At 37.4% G+C, this 26,578-nt stretch overlaps 1 long non-coding RNA gene across 1 annotated transcript in view; it reads right to left on the bottom strand.

Annotated features, from left to right (window-relative positions):
- The window catches only part of LOC134740335 (uncharacterized), a 105,842-nt gene extending 79,700 nt beyond the window's left edge, over positions 1-26,142 (bottom strand). The window contains exon 1 of the long non-coding RNA XR_010127728.1: positions 25,677-26,142. This is a non-coding gene — a long non-coding RNA (uncharacterized LOC134740335). The remainder of the gene's footprint in view (positions 1-25,676) is intronic.
- Positions 26,143-26,578: the final 436 nt, after the last annotated feature.

Below are 26,578 nucleotides of genomic sequence, written 5' to 3'. Positions count from 1 at the left end.
GTATAAATTCATTAGGTAAGTTTGATTTATTTACACATTATATGTAATTCAGCTTATAAAAATGAAATGTTCCACATGACTATTGAGAGATTTATAAAGGTTTGAATAATTATCATTAGGAAGTAGCTATGGCACTTAGTTCAACAGCATGTTGGTTACTATATGCCATAAACGCTGCCAAAACATTAGCATTTTATCTCTCACACATCCCAACCAGTCAGCCATGTCTTTATCATCTCACTTTTATGAATTATAATAATAAAATGTAGCGAATTTGAAAATTACTGAAGGTCACAGAGATTGTAACTCTCAGAGAATGGCTTTAAACCTGTGATAGCCTGATTCCAAAATATTTGTTCCTTCTAATAAATCTTCAAAAACTTGAGACACAAGAAGTGTTTCCCTAGACTTCCTGAAAATCCACCATAAAGTTTTCTCATTGGCCATTATATGGGTTAATACACCTATGACAATGCTATACATATCCTACATAGGTACATGTAGCTTCAGTGAATTCCATGTTACGGTATCATAGCTGATAAATATACCATTTCCATTTTCTAGATTTGTATGTTAGTGCAGTCAACCTAAGATTTTCACAACTTGTTTTCTGAAGTGTGTGAGTAACATTAAGTCTACTTCAGATAGAAAATAATGAGTCTGAAGGATGGCTTAAATATGCTAACTGACCTTTGGGGAAGTCATCTTAATAGTACTTTTAATATTGATGATAATAAGAATGAGCTCTGTAGAAAATCTTTATATTCTAGAAAATATGCTGAAAAAACTATTCATTTCCTCTTTGTAACACTCTCTGAGACAGGTGGGGAAAGTTTATTATTCTCATGTTAAAAATGAAGAAGCTGAAGCTCATAATGATGAGGTAATGTGCTCATTAGCGTAGGATCCTGGCATGGAAAAGCCTATTTCAACCCATTCTTTCAGTTTTATCCATCACACTATAAAAAAGTAAATGTAAGGACTAACTTGAGCCATATAAGATTTATATTCTGGTTCAAACAACAAATATATATTAATGTAGCTTTTATATCACTGGACTATTACATACATTTTAGGTCATTTTAACCATTTATCTCTTGTGTATTTGAGAAGAAAGAGACCCTAGGGATGTTTTAACGTACAGAGTGTCAATCTGAGTTGCTCAAGTTAAATCTGCATAGAAATATACAAAATGTGCTAAGTGACCTTTATATCAGACAATGTCATCTAAGTCTTACAACAGAAATAACTGATTATAAGAGAACATTCTTATGTATTATTATGAGTATTATTATTAGTTTTGAGATAAGTTCTCACTCTCTTGCCCAGGCTGGAGTGCAGTGGCATGCTCACAGCTCAATACAGCCTCTACCTCCCAAGCTCAAGCAATCCTCCCACCTCAGCCTCCCTAGTAGCTGGGACTACAAGAGCTCACCACCACATTCAGCTAATTTTTGTACTTTTCTAGAGATAGTGTTTAGCCATGTTGCCCAGGCTTGTCTCGAACTCCTGGGTTCAAGCCTGCCTCAGCTTCCCAAAGTGCTGGGATTATAAGCATAAGCCATTGTGCCAAGCCAGAGACCATTATTCTTTAAGCCACGATTCCCAGATCTGGCTTTTTAGCTCCTCAAGTTTCCTTCAGATGTTTCAAGGGTAAAGAAATGCATCAAAGCAGATAATTATTCACATTTTAGATTTTTATATTGTCATAATGTCTTCGTGTGGGGCAAGAGAAGAAATGGAAATTCTTGCATTTAATGTTAGTGTGAACAGTTCTGAAAGTGGAGTTTTTCTGGCCTCATGGAGTTATAGCACATATTAGCAAATCCTCCAAAATGCAAAATAAAGTTGGTAGTGGAAAATATTGCTACATGACGTTTCTAATCCAAAAGTCACTGTACAAAAGAGAAAGTGTTTCTGCTGACTTCAACATTATGTCTCAGATGATTTCCTGCTTTATATATTCACAGTTACTGCCAAATTTAAGCTGTGTTTTGTTTTGCTTTTAATCAAAACGCTACTTCAGCGTTCCTGATTTTCCCTCCTCCCTTCTTTCCTTCCTTCCTTCCTTCTTTCCTTCCTTCCTTCCTTCCTTCCATCCTTCTTTCTTCCTTCTCTCCTTCCATTCCTCATCCTCTTCCTCATTCTCCTCCTCCTCTCAACATCTTCTGTATGAGATGTAAAATTTTGTTTTTTTTAATAGCTTATTGAGGTAAATTAATGCACAAAGAATTACAGTTATATATGTGTACGATTTGATGTCTGAACATATACAAATACCCATGAATCTATTGCCACAATAAGGTAATAGACATATTCGCCACTCTCAAAATTTCCTCAGGACTTTGTTTTGTTTATCTTTGTTTGTTTTGTGGTAAGAACACTTACATGAGATCTACTCTGTTAACTAATTTTGAATGTGCAATACCATATCGTTAAATACAGATGCAGTGTTTTCATGAATGTATTCATCTGGCATAACTGACACTTTGTACTTATTTTGCAAATCTCCAATTATTCCACCTCCTACCTCTGTATGGGCTGGCAGCAACTATTGTATTTTCTGCTTCTATGAATTTGACTATCATAGCTACCTCATATAAATAAAACCGTAGAGTATTGGCCTATGACTGGACTTCTTTTTCACTTAGTATATTGTCCTCCAACTTCATCAATATTGTCTCAAATGCCAGGATTTCCTTCTTTTGTAAGCTGAATAATATACAAGTGCATGTGTGCATGTGTGCATGTGTGTGTGTGTTTATGTGTGTGTAATATTTTCTTTATCCATTAATTCATTGATGGACACTTAGGTTGATTTATATCTTGGCTATTGTGACTAATGATACAATAAACGTGGAGTGCCAATATCTTCAGGAGGAGATGATTTCAATTCTTTTAGGATATGTAATCAAAGTGAGAATGCTGAATCATATGGTAGTTCTATTATTAATTTATAAGGATATTTCATAATGTTTTCCATAGATGCAATACCATTTTACACCCCACCAACAGGATACAAGAGTTCCAATTTCTCCACATTATGGCCAACACTGCTATTTTTTCATTTTCTTGATAATAGCCATCCTAACTGGTGTAAAGTCATATCTCATGAGAGTTTTTATTTGCATTTCCCGATAATTAGAAATGTTGAGCATCTTTTCAAATACCTGGTGCCCATTTGTATGTCTTTTTTTGGAAAAATATCTGTCCAAGTCCTTTTTCCATTTTTAAATAGGGTTATTATTATTATTATCATTAATTTTGACACTGAGTTGTAGGAGTTTCTTATACATTTTAGATAGAACTGCTTATCAGGTATATGGTTTATAAATATTTTATCTGATTTCATAGGTTGCCTTTTAATTTTGTTGACCACTTTCTTTGTGGTACAAAAGCTTTTTAACTTGATATAGTACCACTTGGCGATTTTTGCTGTTGAGGCCTGTGCTTTTGGCATCTTATCCAAGAAATCACTCCCATAATCTAATCAGTGTCAAAAAGATTTCCTCTATCTTTGGTCTTGCTTTGTTTTCTTTAGAAGCTTTAGATTTTCAGGGCATATGTTTAAATTTCTAGTCTATTTTCAGTTAATTTTTGTGTTAGGTGTAAGGTAGGCATTCAATTTCTTTCTCTCTTTTTCTGCATGTGAATATCCAGTTTTCCCAACACCATTTGTTGAAGTAGCTATTCTTTTCTCATTGTGTATATCTGGCAACCTTGTCAAAGATCAGTTGACTGTATGTGTATGTGTTTATTGGCTATTTATTCTGTTCCATTGGTCTGTATAGCTGTTTTTATGCTGGTATCATACTGTTTTTATTCCTGTAGCTTTGTAATATATTTTAAAATGAGGAAGTGTGATGACTTTAGTTTTGTTCTTTGTGCTACTGATTGCATTAAGTATTAGGGTAATTTGTAGTTTCATACAAATTTTTGTTTTTTTTTCTATTTATGTATAAAATGTAATTGGCATTTTGATGAGAATTGCATTGAATATATAGATCGCTTAGGGTAATATGGAAATTTTAATATATATTAAATCTCCAAATCCATGAACCCCAAGATGTTTTTCATTTTTTCTGTGTTTATTTAATTTCTTTCATTAATGTTTTATAATTTTCAATGTACAAGTTTTCCCTTTCTTTGTTAAGATGATTCATAATTTTATTTTATTTTTATTTTTGATGAAATTATAAATTAAATAGCTGTTTGAAGGGTATATTATTAATGTATGGAAATGAAACTAATTTTTATATGTTGATTTTGTACTGTGCAACTTTACTGAATTTGTTTAATTAGTTTTAACAGTTTTTGCGAGGAGTCTTTAGGGTTTTTACATATGGAATAATGTGATCTATATGAGAGATAAGAGATAACTTTACTTCTCCCTTTAGAATTTGAATTACTTTTATTTATTTTGCTTGCTTAGTTGCTCTGGCTAGAATTTTCAGTATGATGTGGAACAGAGGTGGTAACAATGGGCAGTGTCTTGTTACTGACCTGCATTTATTATGTTTAGGTGCATTCTTTTTAGACCTAGCTTGTCAAGTGGTTTTTAGTCATGAAAGGATTTGGATTTTGTCAAATGTTTGTCTGTATCTACTGAGGTAATTTGAAATCACATCTTCAAGACATAATAGTGCCCCATTATCATAGATAAAGATGAAAAAAAGGTAGTGTGAAATTATAGCCTCTTGTAAATCAGGGTATTCCTCACAACACCTCTTTAATTCCAGTGAGCTAGAGATTCATATTTATCTTGTTTTGATTTCCCTCAAAAGTGGATCTTGAAATAAAGAATCAAACACAATTAAATTATTTGGGTGTTCACACAACACATGTTGTGTTCACTGTTTTTGCCTTGCCATAAAGAAATACCTAAGACTGGGTAATATATAAAGAAAATACGTTTAGCCATCTCATGGTCTTGCAGGCTATACAGGAAGTGTGGTACTGGCATCTGCTTCTAGTGAGGGACTCAGGAGGCTTACAGTCATGGCAGAAGGTGAAGGAGAAACTGGTGTGTCACATGGAGAGAGCAGGAGCAAGAGAGAAGGAGGAAATCCCACGATCTTTTATACAATTAAACCTCAAGTGAACTAAGAACTCACTCATCACCAAGGGGTGATGTTACACCATTCATGAAGGGTACAACCCCAGGATCCAATCACCTCTTACCAGGCTCCACCTCCAACACTGGGAATCACAATTCAACATGAGATTTGGAGGGGACACATATCCAAACCATATTACATATATAGAAGAATGAGGTAGTAACACATTAAAGAAAAGGAAGCTAGTAAATTTTGAACTTTCAAAATAGTTATCACTGTGGGTAGCTGAAATTCAGCACCTTTGGAGATCTCTCTCTAAAACCATTGGAGAAAACATACAATTTTTATCAAAGTTATCTCATCTATGGTTGAGGAAGCTAGGGTTCCCACTACATCATTAGCTGATGATTGCTGCCAGCATTAAATCTCCAGTAGTTCCATTACTCTAGTGTCACAGTAAATATCCTTCACTATGTAGAAGTGCATGAAGGGATATGTCTGGGCTTTTGCAGTACTTGCTATAGCTTTTTACAGACTATTACCATTCTCTGATTCTGTGTTTTCAAGCCTTGCAGCCTTCATTAGCGTTTAGAATGCCTTTCCATACAGGACACTTTTAGAAAATCTACCCCCATCAAAGAATTGGTTCTTTTCAGAGTTTGCTCTTCCTACTCATCCTTACAAGGCTGTAGAAACCTACAACATGGAGCAAGCAACAAACATGCACACACACACAAATAGCTTCAGGAAAATCCTAATCCCTCTAGCTAAAAGATCAGGAAAAAACAACCTAAAACATAAAAACAACAAAATGTCTTTGGCACTATATTTTCTACTCCAACCAAACCCTAAATAAACAGCCATATTTACTCACACAATTTTATTAGGCCATAAGAGAAGTAGATCTTTTACCAAATCCTCTCCCTCTTTCCATCTTATGGACACAGGCATTGTGCTCCAATTCTCCTGCCAGGTAATATCAACAAGCTAAGTGGGGATCTTACCTTCTATCATCTCCCGCCTGGTATATTCAGATTGCAGTCTGATTTCCCTCCAGGATAGTGCATGTTTCCAGGTTCATGGGACTACAGAGCAGGAAGTGAAGTTAACCTTCCATTCCCTACCTGATGGAAGCTGGAGTGCTTTGATTCTCTGACCAAGGTAGTATCAGCTGTGTGCCATAGTGAGATATGCCTCCACCTGACCCATCCAGCAGCAATGAGATTGAAGAAGGCATAGCAACCTGGGTCTAGTAAGCACTCATATTTTCCCCACTCCGGGCTTCAGCAAGACCAAGGTGACAGCTGAGGCTCCACAGATTTAAAAACTTATGTGAACTACAAAGAGAGTAAGTCCCAAAAAATCCATTCCAAATGATCTTATAAACTTTTAAAAACTAAAGACAAACAGAAAGTCTAGAAAGCAGCCAGAGAAAAGTAATATTTATCTACAGAAACATACAATTAACATGACAGTAAATTCCTCATGTAAAACCATGGAATCCAGAAGAAAGCGGCAAAATATTATTCAAGAGCTGAAAGAAAAATACTGACAACTGCATACTCCATATCTGGCAAAAATATCCATCAGAAATGCAAGGGGAAATCAAGACATTCTTATATAAAAGAAAACTAAGAGAATTTTTTTACTAGCAACCTGAAAGAATGGCTAAAGGAAGTTTTTCTAAGAAGTACATCCACCTTCCTGTTCAATTTGGATGATTCCATGTATCACTAATATATTCTGTGCAGTGTCATATTTCATTTTCATTATCGTGTCTCACCTAACAGTGTGTAGCGTCTGAAGCATAAAAACTCTGTTTTAAACTTTGTTATAACCACAAAATGCTAAGCACTGCCTTTCTGTGGTAGTTACTAATTTGCCAAAGCTCTCTTGCTCTTCATCTTCTAGGCACAATGTGTTATTCATATACTGGCTCATTTCTAGCTGAGTTTAACCATGTATCATTTTGTTATTGCTATGAAACCAACTGTCTCCAAATTAATGGCTTAATACAATTTGTTTATTTCATGATTATATAAATTAACATTTTAGGCTGGACTCAGATGGCTAGTCCTTTTGATCTCTGATTTATATCTCTGTGCTCAGCCTCACGTTGGCTTTGCTGTTATTTGCTTGGTTCCCTCACGTGTCTGGTGTTTTGCCTGGGAAAATTGGACTGAATTACCTTTGTTCCATATAGATTCTTATCATCTGTTAGATTACCCTGAGCTCATTCACATAATTTTTCTCAGGGTACAATGTTTAATTACCAGTGGAAGGTCCTTTTGTTCTCTCTTTTGCCTAACCGTGATGACTTACAATGTTTCAGATGATGGATACTCCATTAGCCTGACGTCAGAGGAAGAGCACTGTAAAGATATCTTCCAGCATAACTGAGAAATGTACTTTTGTCATTTAAGCTGCTATTTTGTATTATTTTGTTATAATATTCTAGCCTACTCTGACTCATCTTTCCTTATAATAGATTCTAGATAAATGTTTATTGAATGAATGAATATTTATTTTTCTTATTAACTTTCTGAAGGGGGGCCTTAGAAACCCAACTCATAGACAATATGTAGAAGCTTAATAGAAAACCCTATGAGCCAAAGATGTGAGCAACCATGGATACTACTAAATTTATACCATCAAAAAAAATCAAGGATGGACAATCAGGAGTTTGATGACATTTACCTCAAGAAAGAAAAAAAGAAATATTACTATACCCAATTTTTTGAAGAGAGATAGGTTTTAGACCTGGAAATTCATAAAAGAATAATAGGTGGGTCCACTGAAGGCGGGATGCTATAATATCTCAGTGAGCATATAAAACTATCATCTACACATTTCTACACCAGACCGACATATTGCCATTTACTCAGGTAACTGTGCACTGGTAAAAATAAATATTTTAAGGACTATCAAACTCAGAGACCAAGTTGATATGGACATAAAAACCAGCATTAATTGTAGCACCAAGATTATTCTGAAATTTCTGAATTGACTTCTGACTAGCATTCCACTATTGTTCTTATCCCCATGTAGTCCATTCTTCTGACATAAGATATTTTTAAAAATATTAATCCTGCTGTGTCATTCTGCTTAAAACCCTTCAGTTCCCTTACCTTTCCTCACAGCCATTTCTCAATGCTCTTAATTCTTTCCTAAAGATCTGATTTCCAACTGGTATAATTTTTCTTCAAGCTGAATAAATTTGCTTTAGCATTTCATTTAGTGCAGAATTTCTGTGACAAATTCTCTCAGCTTTGTTTTATCTAAAATAATATATTTGTTTCACACTCATTCTTAAAGGATGTTTTGACAAATATAAAATTTTGTGTTGATTATTTTTTTCTTTTTCTTGCTTTATTTTTTGAGACAGAGTCTCGCTTTGTTGCCCAGGCTGGAGTGTAGTGGCACAATCTCCGCTCACTGCAACCTCCGCCTCCCGGGTTCACGCCATTCTCCTGCCTCAGCCTCCTGAGTAGGTGGGACTACAGGCGCCCGCCAGCATGCCTGGCTAATTTCTTTTGCATTTTTTTTTAGTAGAGACGGGGTTTCAGTGTGTTAGCCAGGATGGTCTCAATCTCCTGATCTCGTGATCCGCCCGCCTCGGCCTCCCAAAGTGCTGGGATTACAGGCATGAGCCACCGCGCCCGGCCATTTTTTTTTTTTTTTTTTTTTTTTTTAAGACAGAGTTTTGCTCTTGTTGCCAAGGCTGGAATGCAATGGTGTGATCTCAGCTCAACGCAACCTCCGCCTCCCGGGTTCAAGCGATTCTCCTGCCTCAGTCTCCCGAGTAGCTGGGGTTACAGGCATGTGCCACCAGGCCTGGCTAGTTTTGTATTTTCAGTAGAGACGGGGTTTCTCCATGTTGGTCAGGCTGGTCTCGAACTGCTGACCTCAGGTGATCTACCCTCCTCAGCTTCCTAGAGTGCTGGGATTATAGGCATGAGCCACCACGCCCCGCTGTTGATTATTTTTTCTTTCAATATTTTAAAGATAGTGGTCTGTTATCTTTTGGACCCCATAGTTTCTACTGGAAAGTTTGCAATCATTTGAATTAGTGCAATACACTTCCATTGCGTGATTTCTCATTTCATCCTCACAGCTTTCAGGATTTTCCATTTGTCGTGACTTCTCAGCTGTTTCAACATGATGTTTCCACATGTGCTTTTCTTATTTATTCCGCATGAAGTTAACTAATGATTTTGAGTGTGAAAATGTACATCGTTTTAAAAAAAATTGGATAAGTTTTTGATTTTTTTCTTATTTATATATTTTGTCGGCTCAATATCTTTCTCCTTTCCATATAGAAGATATTGGACCTCTTGATATTGTCCCAAATTTCTCTAATATTCTGTTGATTTTCTTCTTTCCCTCTCCTTTTCAGAATAGATTATTTCTTTTTATTTTCAAATTTACTGAAACTTTCTTTGCTATCTCCATTTGGTAGTTAAGTATAGCAAATTTTAAATGTCAAATATTGAAGTTGACAGTTCTAAATTTTTGTTTGCTGTCTTAATAGATCTTATTTCTCTGCTGAGATTATATACATATCTATATATACATCTACATATAATGTGTATTATATACATATCTATATATGTATATATACATATATAAATTTATTATTAGCATATTTTTATGAGTATATTATAATAGATGTTTAATGTTCTTTTCTGCTTAATTGAACATTTGGGTCAAATTATAGTTACTCTATATTTAGTTCCTTTTTTCTTGAGAATAGATCATATTTCCTAGTTTTTCATTTGTCAAGTAATTTTAAATTGTATCCCAGGTATTTTATATATTTTATTCCAAGTGTCTGGATTCTTTTTTATTCCTCTAAAGAACATTGTTTTTTGTTTCTGTATATTCAAGCTTTATTGGACTTAAATTGTTGTCTGTCTCTTGGATATCAGCTGAAATTTCAGCTCAGTTATTTTATACTTCATTGGGATGTTTGGCCTCTGAATCGTGCATGTGTAGTTTAGGGGTCAGTCAGATATTTAGGCTTAGTTTTTCCACAAAATTTGTGATTACTTTCTTTCCTTTCTTCTTGACTCTCTACTTTCTGAATGGAGTGCCTCCTTAGATTTCAATTACTATGGTTGCTTCAAACTCTATCTTCTGATTTTCTAAGGCCAGGGAGATGGTGAGGTTTCAACTGAAGTTTTAGCTTCTTTATATGTGCTGAATGTGTCTTGCCCTCAGGTCAGAAGCTGTAAAATGGAAAACCCACCCTGTAACCATAAAGTATTCTAAGTCTTAACATCCTTCCAGAATCTTCTTGCATTTGTTCACAATGCACTAGTCAGGTAGTTACCCCTTTCCCCCATAGCCTATCTTCAAGAGCATCAATTCAATTTGACCTTATTTCACCATAGAAGTTGAAGTCTCAGCTACTGAACCTCACTTAAAATTCAAATTCTGTATATTGACTTATAAGAATTAACATAATTTGGCCCCTAGATACTTGCCTTGTCAAACCTTGTTTCACCCTCCCATTTGCTTATTACTTACCAATTCTAGTGGTCTTCTTTAAACATTCCAAGCCAGTTCCATTTTGGAGATGTTTTACTTGCTTTTTTCTTCCTGGGATCTCTGATACTAACTTTTTGTTAGTCTAGGCAGATAGTTAGACATGAGCAGTAAAGGGAGCCCCTGGAGGAGGAAGCTCTGGAAAATCTCACACCTCAGAGACCACCTGAAACATGCATGCTAAATATGAGCAGAGGAGAGGGAAAATACCCATGCAGGAAGAAACACCTCAAAATGCCTATTAAGAGGCCCAGTAATCACTATCTCTGCAGTAAACTGTCAAAATGCAGCAAGCTGATAAGAAGGGAAGAAGGCCAAAGGGGAAATTCCTGAGAGATATGTAGGCACAATAAGTATAGATTTGACCACTATACACTGGAGTGGCAGTAATGAGCAATGCTGCCATTAGGTAGAATTTGTATTGATCACTGGGCCCCATGGGTGCACATTAACTCACAGTAAGGGAGAATCCTACAAACCTGAGTGGGAAACAGGTGGAAACAAAGGTGTATTCCTAAGACAGAAGCAGGAAACTAGACAAAGATAGAGGCAGAGACTTGAGACAGTGGCAGGAAATGTCTGACATAATAAAAACTGCAATACAGAATATTCAGGGCTGTTTCCATCTGGGTCAACCCACTCTTCTCTTGGAGTGTACTCGTATGTCCTTAATAAACCTTTTTTCTTGCTTTATTAATTGGTCTCTTGGCTGAAATATTTCCTCCAAAAAGACAAGAATGGAAGACTCCCATGTGTTCCAGTAACATGTTGTGGAGCCGTGACTCAGATAGCCTCATCCATGAACTTTTGTTTGTGGTAAATGCCACAGTGGTCCCAGACTACCTGGTCTACTACTTCTGCTTCTTTCTGTGCTGCTGTACTACAGTTTAGAGGAAAATCTCCTACTCCCAATGCTGTTCTTGCTACTTTAAGGTGAGTGTTTTCACTTGCTCTATCATTAGCCTACAAATCTCCAGAACAATTCCCTTCAGTGACTGACTCTACTCCCTCCAGATGATTTCTCACTTCCTGCTGATGGGTGACAAACGGAGATGGGAAGACTTCAAAGTCCACACTGGGTAGATCTAAGTCACTGTCACCCTCCCTGACAGGAGGTTTATGAAGGTGGCCGGACTTAAGCTCAGACTGCACAAAGACTAGGGATCTTTTTATTTCTGAACCCAAAATGATTATCTTCCAATAAGTCTGCTGTTATACTTGCCTTTCATTGAATTTCTCCCCTCTTCTCCTCTTCTGGACACAAACAACCCCAGGATGGAAGCAGGTTCCTATGAACTATTAATCTAGCAGATCAGTTCACTTAGCCAGGGCTCTAGAGAATTACCATGGCTTTTCAAGCATCTTTTCTGCAGAATCCCTAAGGAATCTCTTCAAAACAGGGGAAGGTTTCAAACCTTTGCACACACCTCTAACCATCTACATCTTTTATCTAAATGACATTATGCACTCAAAGAACCCTTTGCAGAAGTCCCTTATCCGCAAGCTTTGGTGGGGGTACAAATATTGGGCTTCTTAAAGGGCCAGAGTCACTGAGAATATAAAAGGCAGCAAAATTACCCCTGTGCCAAATACTCTTCCAGCCGCTAACCAAAGGGTGACTGGGGAGACATTTCTGAGGCAAAGAGAGAAAGAAGAGACCAAAAGAATCAAGCCCATGAAAAGGATCAACTAAATCTGGAGCTCCTTATGGGCAAGGCAAGTGCTGTCTTGCCTTCCCAAGTTGGGTGAGGGATGCCTCATTTTCATACATCATTGTAGAAATGGACAGTGGACACCTCCTTCATCTTACAATTCTCCTGTCTTTTCTTTTAGCTGGGTAACCATACCCCAAGATTTCCCCCGTCTCAGACACATCCTCTAAAAAAACTGGGATAAATTTGACCCTCAAACTTTAAAGCAAAAAACTAATTTTCCTTTACAAAACCAGAGGAAATCTGGCCAGAGAACAGAAGTACAAATTTTAATATGATCCTTCAGCTGGAACTTTTTGGCTGCCATCAGGGCATATAGTCAGAGGTCGCCTATTTACAAACCTTCATGGCCTTGAGGGAAGACCTTAAACTTGGTAAAGCTTAGAAGGCAGACCCTGCCATCCGAGCTATAGTTAGCCACCATAAACTAGGGTCCAAATGAAAATTCTATAGCCTTTCTCAAAAGAATACAGGAAACCCTTATTAAGCATATCAACTTAAACTTGGAATCCCCAGAGGGACAACTAGTCGTAAAGATCATCTCTTTACCCAAACCACCCCAGGCATTGGGAGAAAATTATAAAAGTCAGCCTTAGGACCCAGTGATCCTATGCCAGAAATCCTCAAATTAGACTTCTTAGTCTTTTGTCACCAAGATCAGGATGAGGAAGACAGGGCTAAGGAAAAGGAGAAATGCAGGGACAAGAGGTAGGCCCAGCTATTGGTTGTTTTATAAGTCCTCCAGCCACCTCCAGGTTGCCCTAAGGATATTCATTCAAGTAACTGCAATTGGTGGCAAAGACTAGACCACTGCCCAAATGAGCCAAAAGGGGAAAGCTCCATGTGGCCTGCCTCTCCCTCTGCCAGAAGCTCAGTCACTGGAAGAGGGACTGCCCCATGAGCCAGAAGGTGCCCAGTTGGGCCCCCATCCAATGATGGCTTTGAGCTGAAGGGGCCCCATGCTCCAGCTGGCTGCCAGATCAGACATTGTCAATAAAAGAGGGCAACTTTGGAAGTGGAAAGTAGGACTATACAGTTTCTTTTGCATTCAAAAGCTAACTATTTTGTGCTAACCTCTTTCTCCAGGCAACTTTTCTCCAAATCTTGTTAAATGATAGGGGAGAAAAGCACTCCTGCTCCCTCAAAAGATGCCTTTGTATTACATATGGGACCAATTACAATTCTCCCACCAGTCCCTGGCAGTGTCTAAATGCCCCACACCCCTTTTGAGTAAGAATGTACTTTTCAAGATGTTTGACTATTTAATATTTACCCAGTCTCCAAATTTATCTTTTCCTCTAATGGCCTTATTTCTCCTAGAAAAGCCTACTAAACCTTTAACCAACGATATCAACCTGGACAGTCCTACATTAGCGTTTTAAAGACAGCTCACACTTATTTAGATAAGCCATAGCAAGAAATCTAACCAAGCCATCTCTTGAGGGGAGATAACTTCCACAATATATAGATAATCCACTCCTCTGCTCCCTGCCCCAACAAAGCTTGCAAAATGTGCAATACAAACCTTAAACTTCCTAGCAAAAGGGGGTTCTAAGTATCCAAAGCCAAGATAGAGAATTTTATACCTAGAACTAACCAAATATATACACAGGGAGTATTGATGGCTGGAGACCCTTCTAACAACCCACCCTTGTACTTACCAAAAACTCAGGTCCTTATTAAAACCTGAAAACATTTATCTCCTAGATATCTACTAATTCCTCTTGTGGAAAGGCCCTTTTACTGCTTTGCCTTCCACCTCAACAGCCATTAAAGTTTCTGGAATTTCTAGTTGGATCCATCATTTCCAAATAGAATCCTGGGAAGATTCTGAGGAAACAAGAATAAAACCAACATGCAACTACACTTGTGAGCCACGGGAGGACTAAAAGTTCCTATTCAAATGAAAAGATAAGTAATGCTCCCCCTCCTTTTACCTCAAAGTAGGGTAGTCCCAATATTGGGAATCTTATTTGTGGGAGCACTCCTTATTCTTCTTATTTTAACCCTAACTTATATACCACCAAGAATTCCAATAACAGCTTGCTTTGTCACTAACTATTCACCATAAACTAATTGAGTCTTTCCTAATTTTATAATAATTCTTATTTCAATAAAGCCTAAAGGGATTAGGCTATAACAAAAAAATACATCTTTCCACTCTCCTTTCTCACTTATCCCTTTGCCATATGGGCCCAATGAGGCAATGATTTCCTTGTCAATTTCTCCAAAATAATTGCCTCAAGAAATAACCTTTCCAACCGTTGGATTTGACATAACCACACTACCAAATCTTTGTCTTTGCAATGCATCCCAGTTGACAGTTTTACTTTAAACCTAACACTAGCCTAAAGGAGCCCTATGGACCACCTTAAGTCTAACCCATTCCAAATCTCACTTACTTCTTACTGTCCTCAAACAACCTGCGACACAATCTCTAATCTCAACACCTCACTAACTTCTCTTGCTAATGAAGTCATAGACAACAGACTAACTTTAGATTACCTCCTTACAAAACAAGGCAGAATCTACCCTGTAATTAATAAATTCTAGTATACTTATGTCAACAACAGTAGGCAAATAAAGGAAACTATAACGAAAATCTACAACCATGCTAAATAGCTTCATAAACTTTGAAAAGAAAGTCTCTCAGCACATTCCATCTGGAACTCTGTAAAATCTGTTTTCCCAACTCACATGGTTTCTCCTCTTACTGGGACCAGCCACCTCCATACTTCTACCCCTCTTTTTTTAACCCCAGCTTTTTAAACTTACTTGTTAAATTTGTCTCCTCAGGGATACAACAATTTCAGGCCAAGCTTCTATAATATACATGTATGAACCAATCACCCCTGGAGACCCCATCATCTATACACACACACCTTGCCTCTAAATGCCAGGAGGCAAAGGTTCCAGAAAGTAGTGAAGGGGTTGCATTCCTAACAGAGAGCAAGAGAATGAGACCCTGAGTTATTCATCCCATAACAGCAGAAACCAGTTACAGAAGCCCAAGGATCCCCTAAACCTGATGATTTTAAAAGTCTCAATCTCTTGAGGGGGGAATGTTAGAGTAGGCAGATAGTTAGACATTAGCAGGAGGGGAAGCTCCTGGGGGAAGAAGCTCTTGAATATCTCATGCCTCAGAGAACATCCAACACATGCATGTTAAATATGAGTGGAGGAGGGGGGCAAATACCTGCACAGGAAGTAACACCATGAAATGCCCCTTAAGATGCCCATCAATCACTCATTCTACGATTAAGCTGTCAGAACTTAGCTAGCTACATGCTGGTAAGAGGAGAAAAGGGCAAATGATAAATTTCTAAGAGATATACAGGTGCAATAAGTACAGATTTGACCACTATACCATCTTTCTGGAGTGGCAGTAATAAACAATGCTGCCAAGAGGTAGGATTCGTATTGATCACCAGACCCAGGCATGCGCATCAACAGACAGTAGGGAGAATCCCACAAACCTGGATGGGAACTACGTGGGAACGAATGCAGAGGCTTAAGACAGAAGCAGGAAACTAGACAAAAACAAAGGCAGACACTTGAGACAGAAGTGGGAACTTAAAAAAAAATGTCCAATGTAATACAAACTGCAACAGAGAATACTTGGAGCTCTTCCCAGCTGTGGCAGCCTACTCCTCTCTGGGAAACTCTTATGTCCTTAATAAACCTTGTATTATTTTCTTTTTTTTTTTTGCTTTACTGATTGGTCTATTAACAGAATTATTTCCTTCAAGAAGACAAAAACCAAGGAACGCCCACACTTCCCAGTAACATTTTCACCTAAATGACTGTTCTTTTTCATCAAATTATCATCTTATATAGCACTTCTCTAAGAAGACTTACATGATTATCCAATCTCAAAATGTGCTTTTTTTAGTTTTTTTGTTTGTTTGTTTGAGACGGAGTCTCGCTCTGTTGCCCAGGCTGGAGTGCAGTGGCGCGATCTGGGCTCACTGCAAGCTCCGCCTCCTGGGTTCACGCCATTCTCGTGCCTCAGCCTCCCAAGTAGCTGGGACTACAGGCTCCCGCCACCACGCCCCGCTGATTTTTTTTTTTTTTTTTTTTGTAGTAGAGATGGGGTTTCACCATGTTAGCCAGGCTGGTCTCAATCTCTGACCTCGTGATCCACCCTCCCCCACCTCCCAAAGTGCTGGGATTACAGGCGTGGGCCACCGTGCCCGGCAAAAAAGTGCTTTTTTGCAGTCACTTTGTTTCCTATCACAGTTTAATTTCTCTCATATCATATATCACTTTCTGAAATCATTTAATAAATTCATTAAATTTTGACATTTTCACGTTACTTTTTTTTATTATAATTTAAGTTCTGCAACACATATGCAGAACTTGCAGGTTTGCTGCATAGTTATACATACGCCATGGTGGTTTGCTGCACCCATCAACCCATCATCTACATTAGGTATTTCTCCTAATGCTATCCCTCCCCTTACTCCTAACCCCCCGACAGGCCCCAGTGTGTAATGCTCGCCTCCCTGTGCCCATATGCTCATTGCTCAACTCCTACTTATGAGTGAGAACATGCACTGTTTGGTTTTCTGTTCCTGTGTTAGTTTGCTGAGAATTACAGTTTCCAGCTTCATCCATGTCCCTGCAAAGGATATGAACTCATTCTTTTTTTACGGCTGCATAGTATCCCATGGTGTGTATGTGCCACATTTTCTTTATCCAGTCTATCATTGATGGGCATTTGGGTTGGTTCCAAGTCTTTGCTATTGTGAGTAGTGCTGCAGTAAATATACATGCGCATGAGTCTTTATAACAGAATGATTTATAATCCTTTGGGTAATGAATATGAAATGAAATAAATCCCAGTAATGGCATTGTTGGGTCAAATGGTATTTCTGGTTCTAGATCCTTGAGTAATCACCACATTGTTTTCCACAATGGTTCAACTAATTTACATTCCTACCAACAATGTAAAAGCATTCCTATTTCTCTACATCCTCTCCAGCATCTGTGTTTCCTGACTTTTTAATGGTCACCATGCTAACTGGCATGAGATGGTATCTCATTGTGGTTTTGATTTGCATTTCTCTAATGACCAGTGATTATGAGCTTTTTTCATATGTTTGTTGGCCACATATATGTTGTCTTTTGAGAATTGGCTGTTCATATCCTTCATCCACTTTTTGATGGGGTTGTGTTTTTTTGTAAATTGGTTTAAGTTTCTTGTAGAGTCTAGATAGGAGTCTTTTGTCAGATGGACAGATTGCAAAAATTTTCTCCCATCCTGTAGGTTGCCTGTTCACTCTGACGATAGTTTCTTTTGCTGTGTAGAAGCTCTATAGTTTAATTAGATCCCATTTGTCAATTTTGGCTTTTGTTGCAATTGCTTTTGGTGTTTTAGTCATGAAGCCTTTGCTCATGCCTATATCCTGAATGGTATTGCCCAGGTTTCCTTCTAGGGTTTTTATGGTTTTAGGTCTTACATTTAAGTTTTTAATCCATCTTGAGCTACTTTTTGTATAAGGTGTAAGGAAAGGTTCCAGTTTCAATTTTCTGCATATGGCTAGTCGGTTTTTCCAACATCTTTTATTAAATAGGGAATCCTTTCCCCATTGTTTGTTTTTGTCAGGTTTGTCAAAGAGCAGATGGTTGTAGATGTGTAGTGTTATTTCTGAGGCTTCTGTTCTGTTCCATTGGTCTATATATCTGTTGTGCTACCAGTACCATCCTGTTTTGGTCACTGTAGTATAGTTTGAAGTCAGGTAGCGTGATGCCTCTAGCTTTGTTATTTTTACTTAGGATTGTGTTGACTATACAGGCTCTTTCTTGGTTCCATATGAAATTTAAAGTATGGTTTTCTAATTCTGTGAAGAAAGTCAATGGTAGCTTGATGGGAATAGCATTGATTCTATAAACTACTTTGTGCGGTATGGCCATTTTCATGATATTGATTCTTCCTTTCTTTCTCCTGTGTAGTTTAAGATCATAGATCAGCATTCCAACTATGTTGTTTACTATACTCCCAAAACAGATAACAATGCTTTGACACATAGAATATATTTAATAAATAATTGATGAATTAATTTTGGGCAACATCTAGTAAATAAAAGCATTTGTTAAAAGATAATATAAAGGTATTATGTCTACTAAAAGATTTATTATGTATAAATGTGTACAAAGTATTTATTTAAAATTTTATTTATATATGTTTGAGTGGAACTACTCAATGTCTTTCATTAAAGAAAAATGTAGACATTCTTTTTCTTTCCTCAAGATATCTATTGTTAAATGTCAAGTGTCATTCCAATTAATTAAATGAAGAAACAAAGAAGAAAAGCCAAAGGATTTCTTTTAGTGCCAAGGACTGGTTGGAGTGAATTTAATCAAATTGGAGTAAATGATACTCCTATACCTCAAATGAGCACTGGGATCACACATAATGAACTCACTAGTATGGACCTCATTACAAAGAACATTCTGGATAATATAGTCTAAAGGATGATTTATAAATGTTTAATTGCATGATAGCTTTGCCTCTTTGGGCCTGGACAGATAGCTAAAATATTCTGTATTTGTTTCTTATATGACACGTGATTATTTTGAACAGGGCATTTACTGATTTAGCACTTTGAAATCTAGCAGTGGGTGACAAAGCTCATCTCATTTCTTTCGTTTCCTTCCATCCTATTTACTAGTTTACATATAAATGGTCTTATGTCTGACAAGTTCTTATTTGAATCTGAATTGTGCTGATACCAGAAATATTTGCAAATATTTCTTGACATGTCATCAAGAATCTTGTCAATTTGTACCTTCCAAATTTATATACATATGGACATTACAAATGCTGTCCTCGGCTCAAGCAAAACAGCAAATTTACTCTATAAAAGGGGCTTGTCAACAATATCTACATGAGGATCTAGTACTGTGTAAAACCCAGCAAGAATTTCTCTATTTTAAAATTTTCATTGCATTATACAGTAATTTTATATAAACATTACTTTTAAAGAAATTATAATTGCATCAAAAATAAATTGTTGATCTTTCATTAAAATATGAGGAAATCTTCCTTATTTAGAGGTGATATTTTCCTTGACACTTTACATAGATCCAGAAATTACTGAAAACGCAGGTAAATAATTTCTTACCATTTTTTTTAAAAACTAGGATTGCACATTATTAAAGTCATCTCATAGTTTGGTATACTATGTAAAAAATTTTCTATCTATCTTTCAAAGAGATTCTATTTGAATGTCTAATTGCTAATTTCTGCCTTTGCCTGCTCAATGATATAGCTGTAGTTACATATAAAAATCATAATTTCATGGTTGCAGAAAATAACGAAATACACTTTTCAAAATTGGTTATTAGCAGTGTTACTTCCTTAAGCAATCAAATAAGATTTCAGTTTTACAAAAGATATATATTGAGGAACAGAGAGAGAGAGAGAACTTTTCTTTCTTTCCTTCTTTCTTTCTCTCTTTCTCTCTCTGTTTCGTTCTCTTTCTTTCTTCTTCCCTCCCTCCTTCCCTCTCTCTCTTTCTTTCTTTCCTTCTTTCTTTCTTTTCTTTTCTTTTTTTTTTCTTTCTTTTCTCTCTGGACTTTGAGTTGCCTCACAAAAGAAACAGGCAACGCAATGGGAGTGAACTGCTCACCATGATGCTTCCCTAGAACGTGGTAGACTGCAAGGTGCCTGGAGCTCCTTAGTGTCTTAGGTTGATTCCACTTGTGGTAGCTGGGGTGAAGAGTTGGAAAGCTTACAGATGGATATAAAATCAACTTAAGCCTATGAAATTCTTGTCCTGGCTTCAGGAAAATTGTCTTAACAAGCTCCAGTCTGGCTAGCCCCAGGGACTAGAGGGGCCCTAGAAAAATACCAGTAAAGTATCCTGAAGCGTTAGTTGCCCCATGGTGTAGGGCTTGGATCAGGGACCCCAGTTGCCCAGTGATAAGGGCAATATTGCAATCATGTCCAACAGTGCTCTTCAATTTAAACATGGTTACACAAACATCAATGTATACTAACTTCAGGTGTTTGACAATAATTTTTAAAAATAATGTTGTTAAAGAAGCATGTTGAATTCTTACAGTGTTGGATAAATGTCACAGATGCCACCTATGGCCTGCAAATCTTGAGACTACGTGGAAGGAAGCAAGCATGTGAAATCCAGTAAAGAACATGTATAATAAGAGCATAGATTTTCATAGGGAAAATGTGGGTTAACTGTGGCCTGCAAAGAACTTGACAAAATCAGAGAACAATTACCAAGATAACTTATTTTATAAATGGTAATTATAAAAGTGGACAAAGTTATTTCTTAGGGACCAGAATAGGTTACAGGAAGGGATTTTGTTTTTAAGCAAAGCCTTAGAACTGGTCTCTATAAAGCGGGAGGGAGAGATGTATTTAGGTATGGATCCCAGATAAGGTGCTGGAAAAGGAGAGGATATCAGAATAAAGCCTGAGGTACTATTGTCCATCTATTCTAACACAAAGGCTTCTCTTATTTTTCCTTTTGTGGAGAGTTCCTTAGAAGCTCTCATAGGAGCTCTCCCGACTTACTCAAAGTAATAACTAGTATTCCCACTAAGGGTCACATTTGTTAGAGAAGTAGCCTCGTGTAATTGCAAGAGAAAGCTGTGCCAGCTCCTCATACTGACAGTCGAGTTCATGTGTTATAAATAGGAACACCTAATGAAAGCTCATCTTAAAATTGAAGAAAAAAATAACTTGAACAAAATGAATTAATATAGAATGAAAAACAAAGTATAAAAAAGAAGCAGGTAAAATAATAACAGAATGATGAACAAAGAGGTAATTTAAAAAAACAAAGATATGATTTAATAAAATTCTAGCCTCGACTTGGTGGCTTATGCCTGTAATCCTGGCACTTTGGGAGGCTGAGGTGGGCACATCACTTGAGCTCAGGAATTTGAGACCAGCCTGGGCAACATGGCAAAACCCATTTCTACAAAAAGTACAAACAATTAGCCAGGCATGGCGGTGCATGCCTGTAGTCCTAGCTACTGGAGAGGCTGAGGTGAAAGGATCACTTGAGCCCTGGAGATTGAGGCTGCAGTGAACTGAGATTGTACAACTGCACTCCAGCCTGGGCAAGAGAGTAAGACAGGGTTATTTTCTAAATAAATAAATAAAATTTGAATTATTAACTTCAGATTCAAGAATGGTACTTCAGACGTTAAAAACAAATCTGCTTTTAAAGAAGTCAAATGGCTAAAGGTGTTTTGGATTAAAAAAGAAAAAATCTTTGTGTTTAAAATAACCAGCATTTGGGTTACTTGGTAATTCAGTGAGAGACTGGCTTAAAGTTTTGTCAGTGTCTGTAAGGCATTTTTATCTTGTGTCAACTTTAAGCTAGAGCTGTATTTTCTAGGAATCACTTTACTGAATGGAAGGTGTCCAAAAGAGAAATTTGCATGGGATTAATCAAGAAGGTGGAAGTGGAATAGCAGTTTACTATCTAGGTGGTCCTGAAAGACAGAGATGCCAGTGAATTTTAGCATGTCCTCACTGTCCCTCCGTGCGTTCAGCTCTCCTTTCTGATTGCAGCAGCTTCTACAGACTTCTCCAGCTCTCCTTCCTGGTCTCACTTTGCAAGCTAGTTGTGTTTGATTTCCCTCAATTCCTTGAAAGCTCTGACTTGTCACCTACTTGACAACTTCAAGAGAGCTGGTGGTTGTTGACTTTTCTCTGATATTCCAACTCTCACTTGGGGATCTTCACTTCCCTATATTTTCCCCCAGCTGGGTAGGTCTCACTTATTTAAGTCCCTAACTGTATAATACTCAATGTAATTCTGCTTTTCAGATTGACCTCTATTTGAGACATAGTTTCTCTCTAAGTAAAATAAAAGTAGTAATTAAAGCAGATATTTTCATACTATAGTCTATGTGGTTTAAGAAGATTGCAATGAGCAACTCAGTGACTCCCACTCTTAGGTGAGAATAAATAGCCAAAAGCATGCATGCTCTGCTTTTAAGAGAGTCACTATTATTTTACCTATTTTATATGCTTGATTTCTCTTATGGTTTCAAGAGAATCAAGGGATCTATGCCATCTACTCCCATATTTGAAACTACTATACTAGACAATCTGTAATGTCATTTAACTCAAAATTCTTTTGAATTTGGGCCCATTAACTTTAAAATAATGTTTGCAAGTTCCTCTCTCTGTCATGATGGTTTCCAGAGATTTATTCTCTTTACTTTTCTTCATCAAAATATTCTTTCTGGAAAAGCCTGCCTACTTACCCTATGATTTTACCATCTACCTGCTCATTGGCGGCTCTCCAATCTACATTTATAGCCTAAATGGCTCTCCTAAGTTATATATTTCTATTAAAATACCTACTGGTGACCCATACATATCACATAAGCAGCTTAAACTTGGCATGAAAATCACAGAACTAATCATATATTATCATGTTACTCCCAAACATAAATATTATTCCTATAGATTCTTTTTCAATAATTGAAATTACCATCACTCAGTATCTATATAAACAATAAGCAGCATATTTTCCTGGTCTTTTCCTTCTTCCTTACTGTCACTCTCCCACATCCAAGTAATCCACTTGGCCCAAAAGTCCTTTATATCCCATCCGTCAACTTTCTCACCCCTCTCCTCTTCATTCTTAATGCTATTACCTTTCTTTCAGATCTAATTTCTTTTTCTTTATTTCTAAACAGTGCTATTGAGATATAATTCATATAACATACAAAGCACCCATTTAAATTACACAACTCAGTTTTTTAATCCTTTTTTTAAAATCTAATTACTATCATCCAGATAGCTGGTCTCAGTAATGACATCTACTAGGACAAGGATCTAGGTCATGCTCCTTTAACTTCCTTTAGCATTTTGTGCTTAATTCTAGTAGATAATTTACTGTGCTTGATTTTAATTTCTGGTTCCTGTAATATGTTTTTAAAATAAACTGAAAAGTTATTGAAGTCAGTGACTGTTAATGGTTAATGGTAAATTAATGGTTAATATTAAGTGTCAACTTAATTGGATTGAAGTTTTGTTTCTGGGTGTGTCTGTGAGGATGTTGCCAGAGGAGATTAACATTTGAGTCAGTGGACTGGGAGAGGACCACTCAGTGTGGGTGGGCACCATCCAATGGGCTTCCAGCATGGCTACAAAAAGCAGTCAGAATAAGATGATATAAGCTGGCTTGGTGAGTCTTCAGCTTTCATTTTTCTCCCATGCTGGTTGCTTCCTGCCCTTCAGCATCAGACTCAAGATTCCAGGAGTCTTTGTACTTTTGGACTTACACCAGTGGTTTGCCAGGGGCTCTTGGGCCTTTGGTCATAGACTGAAGGCTGCACTTTCAGCATCTCTACGTTTGAGGGTTTTGAACTTGCAGTGAGCCACTACTGGCTTCCTTGCTCTTCAGCTTGCAGATGGCCTATCGTGGGACTTCACCTTGTGATCATGTGAGTCAATTTCCTTAATAAACTCCTTTCATATATACATCTATCCTACTAGTTCTTTTGTTCTGGAGAGCCCTAATACAGTGACTGTGTGTTTTATCTCTTCTTTTCTGATACCTCACAGACAGTAAGAAACAAATAATTATATGTTGAGTGAATGAATGAATGAAAAAGACATAATTGAGTCACCTCAGTGTAAGAATATGTAAATCTTTTTTTTTTTCAGGGCTCTATACTCAAATTAAAATAGTGTCTAAGAAAATAAGCACATAAATATTTGATTATTAATATTTGGATAAAATAATTTAATTAATTTAACATGCCCTTATAGTGATCTCATCTCTAGGATTATCTACCAAATGCATAGGAATTAGAGACAATATAAATCCATCTAAGCATAAATAATGACATCAACATTTGATAATAACAAAGTCGGGATAATAGTTTGAATGTTTAAAATTTTGCATGTGGCTATTTTCAGGCAGAGCTGCAAATATTTTTTTGAGTGCTGAATAAATTTCCAGAAGGCAAGAAAGGAGTTCCATTAAGAGAAAATAAATAAATAACACCCAACACCTGAACATTCAGAAATAGCAAGCTCTGAGAAGTTCCTAAATTCGTTGTAGCTAAAGCTTGACAATTGTCTTTTATCAAGACAAAAATAACTGGGCTCCATGGTATCGCAGCTGTGAAGATACCAGCTTGTTAAAGCAGGTGAGGCTGACATGTCAAATTACCACCTTCACCAGAGATTGCACTGGATGTCCATCAAAATGAGGCCAACACTTATGTGAGGGGTGAGGAAAAAGGAAGGGAGGTGGAAAAATGCGGAGGGGAAAAAGCAATCAGGCACTTTCATATATTTTTATTTGTTCCTCACTCTATTAAAAAAATCTACAAACAAAGGGCTACTCTAGTTCCTGGTCATCAATATTAAATTTCAGATCATAAGACTGGTCTTTGCCTCCTTTAGCTTCTACCTTTAAAATCTCTGATTTAATGTGCTTTGTCCCAGAATATACCTGAATGTATCTGTGTTCAAGATCACACAGCTGGAATATAGGTTTTCTGTCCCAAATTTAATTCTGTCTTTAATAAACCATGTTTCCTGGGTCATATATATATGTTAAGATTTATATGCTTCTATCTCACATTATTTCACTCTGCAAGCTCTAAGTATTAAAATACATAATATTTAAACTATATTACTTTAGTGTATACTACATTACACATTTTAAAGTAGTATATTACTTTATAGAAATTCAGCTTTGTTCATAATTTTCTGGAATGAGTTGTTATATGGTATGTGATGAATGGAGATTTATTTTAATAAATACATAAATAATTCATTCATTTTAATTAAACAGAGATAGACGGTTACCTGTATTTAGCCTACTGATCTGTTTATTTTAATAGTTCATGAAGGGTAATATAGGTCATTCTGCAAATTTTGACTGCAGACCTCAATTTTAATTTTACTTTGTTCACCTATTAAAGGCTGAAAGAAATAAAAGACTACAAGCTCAATTTTTGGCTTAATATGGAAAAAGTCCTATCTTCAGCAAACCATTTTGGTGGAAAGGGAAAAAATTAGATTAATAAGGAAAGAAATCTATTTTTTCTTAATTTTGATCAAAATATCTCTGATGCTTAGCACAAAAAAATCAGAAACCTATGTTTTAGTGTTAAATTTTCTTATTCTCTTCATAGAAAAGTTTGCTTATTTAACAAATAATTTATTTTGTGGGAGGAGTGGTAAGCTTAGAAGCCATTCTATATCTGGTCCTAGTAATTATTACCAATAGATACCCTCTAGAGACGAAATATTTTGAACTTATTATATTTAAACATTGCCAATAAGTCATATTTCTAACAATGCAACAAGCACACGAATAATGTCAAGAAGCTGCAAACCTGCAAATACCTTTGTGTTCAATGCGTTTTTTAAAATGTGAAGTTCTCAGGAGGAGCCAAGATGGCCGAATAGGAACAGCTCCAGTCTACAGCTCCCAGCGCGAGCGACGCAGAAGACGGGTGATTTCTGCATTTCCATCTGAGGTACCATGTTCATCTCACTAGGGAGTGCCAGTCAGTGGGCGCAGGTCAGTGGGTGAGTGCACCGTGCGCCAGCCGAAGCAGGGGCGAGGCATTGCCTCACTCGGGAAGCGCAAGGGGTCAGGGAGTTCCCTTTCCAGGGGTGCCACTCCCACCCGAATACTGTGCTTTTCCGAGGGGCTTAGGAAACGGTGCCCCAGGAGAGTATAGCCCGCACCTGGCTCAGAGGGTCCTACGCCCACGGAGTCTCGCTGATTGCTAGCCCAGCAGTCTGAGATCAAACAGCAAGTCCGCAGCGAGGCTGGGGGAGGGGCGCCCGCCGTTGCCCAGGCTCGCTTAGGTAAACAAAGCAGCCTGGAAGCTTGAACTGGGTGGAGCCCACCACAGCTCAAGGAGGCCTGCCTGCCTCTGTAGGCTCCACCTCTGGGGGCAGGGCACAGACAAACAAAAAGACAGCAGTAACCTCTGCAGACTTAAATGTCCCTGTCTGACAGCTTTGAGGAGAGCAGTGGTTCTCCCAGCATACAACTGGAGATCTGAGAACGGGCTGACTGCCTCCTCAAGTGGGTCCCTGACCCCTGACCCCCGAGCAGCCTAACTGGGAGGCACCCCCCAGCAGGGGGCAGACTGACACCTCACATGGCCGGCCAGGTACTCCAACAGACCTGCAGCTGAGGGTCCTGTCTGTTAGAAGGAAAACTAACAGAAAGGACATCCACACCAAAAACCCATCTGTACATCACCATCATCAAAGACCAAAAGTAGATAAAA

The sequence above is a fragment of the Pongo pygmaeus genome, chromosome 9 (assembly GCF_028885625.2).
Source record: "Pongo pygmaeus isolate AG05252 chromosome 9, NHGRI_mPonPyg2-v2.0_pri, whole genome shotgun sequence".
NCBI classification, from domain to species: Eukaryota; Metazoa; Chordata; class Mammalia; order Primates; family Hominidae; genus Pongo; species Pongo pygmaeus.
This window is presented reverse-complemented; position numbering and strand designations above follow the sequence as displayed.